Below are 8,721 nucleotides of genomic sequence, written 5' to 3' on the forward strand. Positions count from 1 at the left end.
TCTAATTGTGAAAATGAAAAAATAAATAAAAATCTAAATCTCTAAACATTTTCTAATTTATGATATAAAATTAAATACTTTTCAAATTATTGTAACTAATATAATACATAAAATAAAGTGCAATGTACACATAGTATTAATATATTATCAGGAATTGTTTTGTTAAATATAGTGACTTTGAATCAATGAATTCAAATGTCTCTTTCCGAATCAAATTTATAGGGATTTTTTTTTCCTTTTTAGTGTTTATTGAATAAGTTTAAGTAATGGAAAACTAATTGGAAGGAGATGTAGGATACAAAAGAAATGAGTTCTAGAATTTAAAGATTAGTTGTTGTTCAAGCTCTCAAAATTTTGGTAATAGAATCATCATTCATGCCATTCTTGCTAGGCTTGGTCAAGATGACACCCTAAGATTGACGTACTCATCGCCTAAAGAGAGAATCACGACCGAAAAACATATCACCTAGAGGGCAACGTGCCCTTACTTAAAGTTTAAACTTTAGATTTCCCAGCACTATTATAAGGTGTCCTGATCCGATCGGTCATCGGTAGTCGATGACGTCAGCAGGAGAGAACCACGTGGACCACTCGCAGGGTGACACGTGGACCAGGTGGCAGAGAGGTCAGGGAGACGATCATCCAGAATGGTGATCGGTGGTCAGTAACCAAGCGACCACCGACAGATCAGGCGGCAGAGAGGTCGGGGGACAGATCATCCATAATGGTGATCGGTGGTCAGTAGCCAAGTGGCCACCGACAGACCAGTTCCCAGACTCGCGCCTGAAGGCAGAGCGCGAGAAGCAAATAAACACTGATCAGTCATCGGGTGTATTGTCATCGGGGTCTCGTGTTACACGCAGTTAAACTGGGACTGAGGTTCCCAGCGAGAGCGTTACGCATGGATCTCGCATGAGCACACCTCAGGGAATCATGCACGAGAGTGGCCTGAGGGAACTAGTAAACCAGTCAGTGATTGGTGATTCCCTCAACCCATTACGTGCGTGACATCGTGAAGGGTAAGCTGTATACGCAGAGAGCAACGTCTGGTGAGTGTGCCTAGACCAGCCGCACCCGACGTTCTCCTAAGAGTATGCGACTTACCCAGATGAGAGAAATATCCTAAGTTACTCTGCAAGGGCGTAACTTAGGCACACAAAAAGAAGCGCTAGAGCCCTTCCAGTAAGTGACATGTGTGTGGTTAGATGTGAGTTGCAGGCCTCCACGTGTCACCATCTGAGAGGGGTGCGGTCCAAACAAAAGTGCACTCCGTACCATTAAGGGTACAGACAGGCGCAGCCCAGCGCAGAGACGCGCGGACACGCACAGACACCCACACTCTCTGATTCTGCAGGTACACTGTCTCTGAAAAGCCTAACAGGGTTCTGACACATGCTAGAAAAGCATAACAGAATTCTGTTATGCCCAGAAAACAGAGAGAGAGAGATAAAAGGAAGGAATCAAGGAGAGGAGGGGGATACGAAAAAAAAAAACAGAGAGCAAGAGTTTTTCACACACACTACTAGTTTTCTCATTTGGTGGTTCTGTGGACTAACTTGATCGTCGGAGTGCAAACGGCCGCTAGAGGCGCCGTCTGTGTGTTTTGCAGGTCACGTTTGGAGATCCAAGAGAAGGTTCTGAGGGTGATTCTGTAGAAAACGCAGTCGCGTAGACGGGACAGAGTGTGCTACAGAGCGATTCCTCCACGTTCGAGTTGCCGGCAGGATCATTTGGCGCCTACCGTGGGGCATGAGTGAATCGTTGTCCCATATACACCACAGTTTTTGAAGCTCACCAGAGTTTTATCAGTCTCTTTGATAGAGAAAGATGCCTAGAAACAGACAACCATCACTTGCGCCATCTGCTGACGAAGGAGCTGTGATAATGGCGCAGGTCCTGGAAATGGTGCGCACGCTGCAGGATAACGCCGCAGCGTCGAAAGTTGAACAAGAAAGGATGCAGATGGAGTTGGCTGCGTCGCAAAGCAGGAACGACGAGCTGAATCGCATCAACGAAGAGTTGAGAAGGACGTTGCAGGCGCAGAGGGAACGCATTGTTGACGAAAGGGTGTCTAGGCAGCCCTCACCTCTAAGAGCATTCCCCATGCCATTCTCCCCTGAGATCATGGGAACCATGGTGCCTCCCAACCTGGTGGGGGTGAAGGCATCGTTCAAGGGGGTAGAAGACCCAGAGGCGCATCTGACGGCGTTCCACACCCAGATGATGTTGTCTGGGGGCTCAGACGCTGTGTACTGCAAGATGTTCATGAGCACGTTGAGCGGAATCGCCATGGAGTGGTTCGTGAGTTTACCAGAAGGACATATCACGTCTTTCTCTCAGTTTTCAAAGCTCTTCACTGAGCAATATATCGTCAACAAAGCACCGGCAGTGGTGTCATACGACTTATTCGACGTGCGTCAATACCAAGGTGAGTCGCTGAAGGACTACCTCAACCGTTTTGGGGCACAAGTGGTTAGATTGCCCAGCAAAGATGAAGATATGCTGGTGCACGCGTTTAAGAAGGGAGTGCTGCCTGGCCCCTTCAGCGAGTCCCTCATCAGGAGCCATCCCAGCACCTTTGCAGAGATCCGACGACGGGCGGTGGCGCACATAGTGGCAGAAACAGAGATTTCTGAGAAGAGGGGAAGTGTTGCATCACCAAGACCGCGTGGAGGGCAAGGAAAGCCACAACAAGCAAGGGTGCATGAGGCCAAAGAAGGGAAGAAGGTGCGGGAAAAACCTCGTCCCTATGCACCGGGCAAAGATCAGAGCAGGGGGCGTGCAAGGGAGAATAACGCACCCCCGAGATACAACTTCATGGTAGGATTGGCGGATCTCATCGCCCTTCCTGCTGTAGCAGCAAGACTACGAGTACCAGAGAAGACAGATAAGGTACTTGGAAGGAAGAAGAATGAATGGTGCGAGTTTCACCAGGCCTTTGGCCATACACTTCACTCCTGTTTGGCACTGGGACACCAACTGGCAGAGTTGGTGAAGTCTGGTTTTCTAGCAGATTACATGCGTGAGCCGCAGGGTGATCGTGCGTCAGGATCCCAGACTGGAGAACAGCAGCATGAAGTCCCTGTGCATGGGGAAGTGCAGACGATCGCAGGAGGCTTCTCTGGTGGGGGATGCACAGCTTCACAGAGAAGGAGATACGCTCGATCGGTGATGGCGGTAGATGCGGTAAATGAGAGTCACTACCCTGAAGTGGACATTGTCTTCAGGAAAGCTGATCTACGGGACGTTGTCCCGCACGACAACGACCCTGTGGTCATTTCTCTCATCACAGCGGGAAGACGAGTGCATAGAGTACTCGTAGATCAAGGAAGCTCGGCAGACGTCATGTTCTGGCCAACATTCAACAAGTTACAGTTGTCCCCTGATCAGCTAAGACCGTATACCGGGTGTCTCTACGGTTTTGCAGGAGATCAGGTAGAGGTGCGGGGATACATCGAGCTGAGGACAACGTTCACTGACGGAACGACAGCCCGCACTGAAAAGATAAAGTACCTGGTGGTGAACGCCCCTTCTGCGTACAACGTCTTGTTGGGGAGACCAACACTCAATAGGTTGAGCGCAATACCATCGACGAGGCACATGAAGTTGAAGCTGCCGTCGATGGAGGGGACCGTGATAACCATCAAGTCGGATCAGGCTGAGGCAAGACGCTGTTATGAGAACAGCTTGAAGCAAAAGAGAAGTGTGTGCCACGTCACCACGAAACCACCACCAGGCGTGCGCGAAGAGCGATCGGTGGTCAGGGAGATACATGGCGCTCAGAGGATGGAGGATGCTGCGGTGGGGGGCTCCCAGGTAGCCCAAGTTGAAGAAGAAGAGGGAGGCGCGATCACTCCTCGCGAGTCAGGGATCGCGAGGGCGGTCATCGCCAATGAGAGAAGGCCCCACCCAGCTGAAGGGTGGGTTGAAGTGGACATCGGGGGAAGAAAGTTCAAGTTAGGGGGATCCCTCGTTGAAGAAGAGCAAAGGCTGATCATGGGTGTGATTGAGAAGCACATGAATGCCTTTGCATGGTCAGCATCCGACATGCCAGGTATCGACCCCGATTTCCTCTGCCATCGTCTGTCGATGGACCCTATGGTTCGACCTGTGCGACAGAGGCGAAGGAAATTCAACGAGGAGAAGAGGAAGGTGATCCACGACGAAGCGCAGAAGCTCCTTGCCGCAGGGCATATCAGAGAAATCCAGTACCCCGAGTGGCTAGCGAATGTGGTACTGGTTCAGAAGGCAAGCGGCAAGTGGAGAATGTGCGTGGACTTCACTGACCTCAACAAGGCGTGCCCCAAGGATTCTTACCCCTTACCCAGTATAGATGCTCTAGTTGATAGCGCATCGGGGGGAAAGCTACTCAGCTTCTTGGACGCTTTCTCGGGGTACAACCAGATCAGGATGCACCCCATGGATGAGTGCAAGACTGCGTTTATGACGGAACGGTCTTGCTTTTGCTACAAGGTCATGCCATTTGGGTTAAAGAATGCGGGGGCTACCTACCAGCGGCTCATGGATAGGGTGTTCTCGCCCATGCTGGGAAGGAACGTACACGCCTATGTAGATGACATGGTGGTTACGTCCCAAGAGAAGAAGCATCATGCAGTTGACCTGGAAAAACTATTCACCACCATTGCCAAGTACAGGCTGAAGCTCAACCCTGAGAAATGCAATTTTGGTGTGGAGGCTGGGAAGTTCTTGGGTTTCCTCTTAACAGAGCGGGGAATCGAAGCTAACCCAGAGAAGTGTGCGGCGATCGTGGCAATGAGGAGCCCAACGACGGTGAAGGAAGTGCAGTAGCTCACCGGTCGCTTGGCGGCTTTGTCCCGGTTTATGTCCGCTGGAGGGGAGAAAGGCCACCCATACTTCCAGTGTCTCAAACGCAACAGCAGATTTCTCTGGACGCAGGAGTTCGAGGAGGCCTTCATCAAGTTAAAGGGGTATCTGGCGAGCCCACCAGTCTTGCGAAAACCTCAGGTAGGCATCCCTCTTCGTCTATACTTTGCTGTGACGGAGAGAGCAGTCAGCTCAGTCCTGGTGCAAGAACAAGATCAGACCCAGAGGCCTGTTTACTTCGTGAGTAAGGTGCTGCAAGGCCCTGAAACAAGGTACCAGGCCCTCGAGAAGGCTGCTCTGGCGGTGGTGTTTTCAGCCAGAAGACTCAGGCATTACTTCCACAGCTTCACAGTGGTGGTGATGACTGATCTGCCTATCCAGAACGTATTGAAGAAACCTGATGTAGCAGGAAGGATGGTCAAATGGGCGGTGGAATTGTCAGAATTTGACATCCAGTACGAGCCCCGAGGACCGATCAAGGGGCAGGTGTTCGCGGACTTTGTCGTCGAGCTGTCGTCGATCGCGACACCTGCGGAAGGATTAGACTTCCGATGGGTATTATCGGTGGATGGCTCCTCTAATCAGCAGGGGAGCGACGCGGGAGTCATCCTGGAGGGACCAAACGGGGTACTGATCGAGCAGTCCCTCCGCTTTGCCTTCAAGGCTAGCAACAATCAGGCGGAGTATGAAGCCCTGATCGCAGGAATGTTGCTAGCAATAGAAATGGGAGCAAGAAATCTGCTGGCCAAGAGCGACTCTTTGCTGGTCACCGGGCAGGTTACAGGGGAGTTCCAAGCAAAAGATCCCCAGATGGCAGCCTACCTGGAGTATGTGCGGCTCCTGAAGACGTCCTTCGCCGAGTTCGAATTAGTGCACGTGCCAAGAGAGCAAAATGCCAGAGCAGACCTGCTTGCCAAGCTGGCCAGCTCAGGCAAAGGGGGGAAGCAGAGGACCGTCATTCAGGAGACCCTGAAGGTGTCGCGCGCGTTCGTGTCAGACAACCAGGTACTTCATGTATACAAGTCAATGGAGCGTCTAACGATCGGTCATCGGTCGTTGACCCAAGAAACGCTGAGAGCACCAAGGGTGAGATCGCGACCGTCAAAGACCGATGAGTCGATGGAGGTCCATGCGGGGAAGGAACCCGACACCTGGATAACGCCATACCAGTTATACTTAGAAGATGGTGTACTCCCGCTCGATGCGGCAGAGGCCAAAAGGATAAAGAGGAGTTCAAGTAAGTTTACTCTTATAGATGGAAACCTATTTAGATTTGGATTTTCTCACCCTGTGCAGATCTGTGTGCACGGCGAGCAATGCACCAGACTCATGTCTGAGCTGCACGAGGGGGTGTGCGGAAGCCACGTAGGTGGTCGCGCTTTGGCAAGTAGAGTACTCCGCGCGGGGTACTACTGGCCAAAGCTGAAGGAAGACTGCATAAGGTTTGCTCAGCGTTGCAAACAGTGTCAACTGCATGCAGACTGGCACAAGGCACCCCCTGAGGAGTTGAGGTCCATCCATAGCCCGTGGCCATTCCATACATGGGGGATTGACATCCTAGGACCCTTTCCCCTGGCGATAAGGCAGATGAAGTTCCTCATCGTGGCCATCGAGTATTTCACCAAGTGGGTGGAGGCAGAGCCAGTCGCACACATCACCGCACAGAAAGTCGAGCACTTCGTCTGGAAGAACATTGTCTGCCGCTTCGGAATACCCAAGAGGCTGGTCTCCGACAATGGCACCCAGTTCACAAGTCATCAGCTGAGGAAGATGTGTGAAGAGTTAAAGATACAACAGGTTTTCGCTTCAGTGGAACACCCACAAACCAATGGGCAGGTGGAGTCAGCAAATCGAGTACTGCTCAGGGGGCTGAAGCGAAGACTAGACAAGGCCAAAGGAGGCTGGGCAGAGGAGGTCCCCAGAATTGTATGGTCTTATCACACCACCCCACAGTCCAGCACCCATGAGACACCCTTCAGCCTTGTCTATGGGACAGACGCCATGATTCCTGTGGAGATACAGGAGAGCTCCCCCAGATTCTTGAACTTCGTTGCTGAAGAGTCCAATGAAGAGCGTAAGGTGAATTTGGACCTGCTAGACGAAGTGCGAGAAGAGGCCAGAGTCAGTGCTGAAGCTGTGAAGAGAAGAGTAGAGCGGAGGCACAACTCTAAAGTGAGGCCCAGGCGCTTCCAGGTAGGTGATCTGGTGATGAGAAAGGCGCACCAGAATGACATGCAGAACAAGTTGTCCCCAAAGTGGACAGGCCCGTACAAAGTGGTGGAGACATTGGAGAACGGAGCCTATCGCCTAGAGACTCTGGAGGGAGGAGCAATCCCCAGAACGTGGAACGCCACCCATTTAAAATTTTATTTCAGTTAAAATTGTACAGTAATGGCGTTCTCGCGCTAAAAGATACATGCCTTGTATGTGTTGGAAACAGTTGAACAGACAAGGGGGCACTCTTTTCCCTAAGGAGGGTTTTTAACGAGGCCACCCAATTAAAGAAAAATTTCCAGCATATCAAGTGTGCTCAAGTATTAAAGTTAAAGTCCTCCTTGCCCCAGGTGCAAGTGCAGGCGATTGGTTAGGCCCTACTTGCCCTAGGCGCAAGTACTGGCACCAATCCAAGTCTTCCTCACCCCAGGTGTGAGCGCAAGCAGTTAAAGGTTTGAAAAGCCAGGGATGCTAGTAAAACTAAGGGAGGGAAAGGAAAGGTTTTGACAAAACGTCCTTACCCGCTTGGCATGCACCAGTACTGGCCCAGTAAAGCTCTTAGTCCGAAACCCTTCTCACCCCAGGAGTGAGGCAGGGAATGAACGACTCAACGCCCCGAAGGGTGATGACCTTGGGGAAAGTAAGAGGGGTTAGCGAGAAACACTTTTATTTCCCCAAAACAAGGCATCACCTCGAGCGATCGATGTCAAGGTTCTCTATGCACTTAGCGCTAGAGCAACAGGGAAGCTAGGTGAAGATCGAAGAACGATCACTGATGAGTCGTCAGTGATTGGTTAGTGGTGTGAAGCAGCGCACGAGGACTGTCAAACACCAAGCTAAGGGAATAGCCAGTCGTGATCAAGTAGAAGCGAAAGAATAAGAGAAGCAGATCGCGCTAAGCCTAAGCTGGTTAACACTTAGTCGTGTGCAAAGTGAAAGACAAAGCTCAAGATCGCGCTAAGCCTAAGCTGATTAACACTTAGTCGTGTGCGAAAGGAAAGATAAAGCCCAAGATCGCGCTGAACCTAAGCTAGCTAACAGTTAGTCGCGCGCATAAAGATAAGTGAAGCTCAAAGAAAATACAAGGGAGAAACTTATGCAAGAAAAGAAGCATTGAGAGTTTGTATTCACAGTCAAGCCTTATACAAATTCCAGAGTAATAAGAAAATTGTGCAGAAGTTAAATTTACAGAGAAGAGAAAAGATTAAGGGGCAGGAGGGATGAGCTTTCCATCTACCACTTCATGATAGATGCTGAACTGCGAGAGGTCCAGGTCCGGGAGAACGCATCTGATTTGCTCGAGTGCTAGCTCAAATCCATCAGTAAGGGCATCAGCACCCACATTCATCAAATCAGCATTCTCCGCCTCCAGTTTATGCTTTGAGGCCTCCGCAGCATCCCTCTCAGTGGTGACGGCAGCAAGGGAGGAGGCAGCTTCAGACAGTTTGCCCACCACCTCCTCGAGTCTCTTCTCCCCAGCAGCAGCTGCTTCTTTGGTGGACTCGAGCTCCCCCACTAATTGAGAATTCAGTTGGCGTAGGGAGGAGGTCTCAGCCCGCAACTCCACCACCGTGCAGTCCAAAGAGCTAACAGCTTGCCCCATCAAGATCTCTGTCTTGATGGTCTCTTGGACCTGCGCTAGGTACTCCCTCCTAGCTTTCT

Source organism: Phaseolus vulgaris, chromosome 8, assembly GCF_051622355.1.
Source record: "Phaseolus vulgaris cultivar YP4 chromosome 8, ASM5162235v1, whole genome shotgun sequence".
Classification (NCBI taxonomy): domain Eukaryota; kingdom Viridiplantae; phylum Streptophyta; class Magnoliopsida; order Fabales; family Fabaceae; genus Phaseolus; species Phaseolus vulgaris.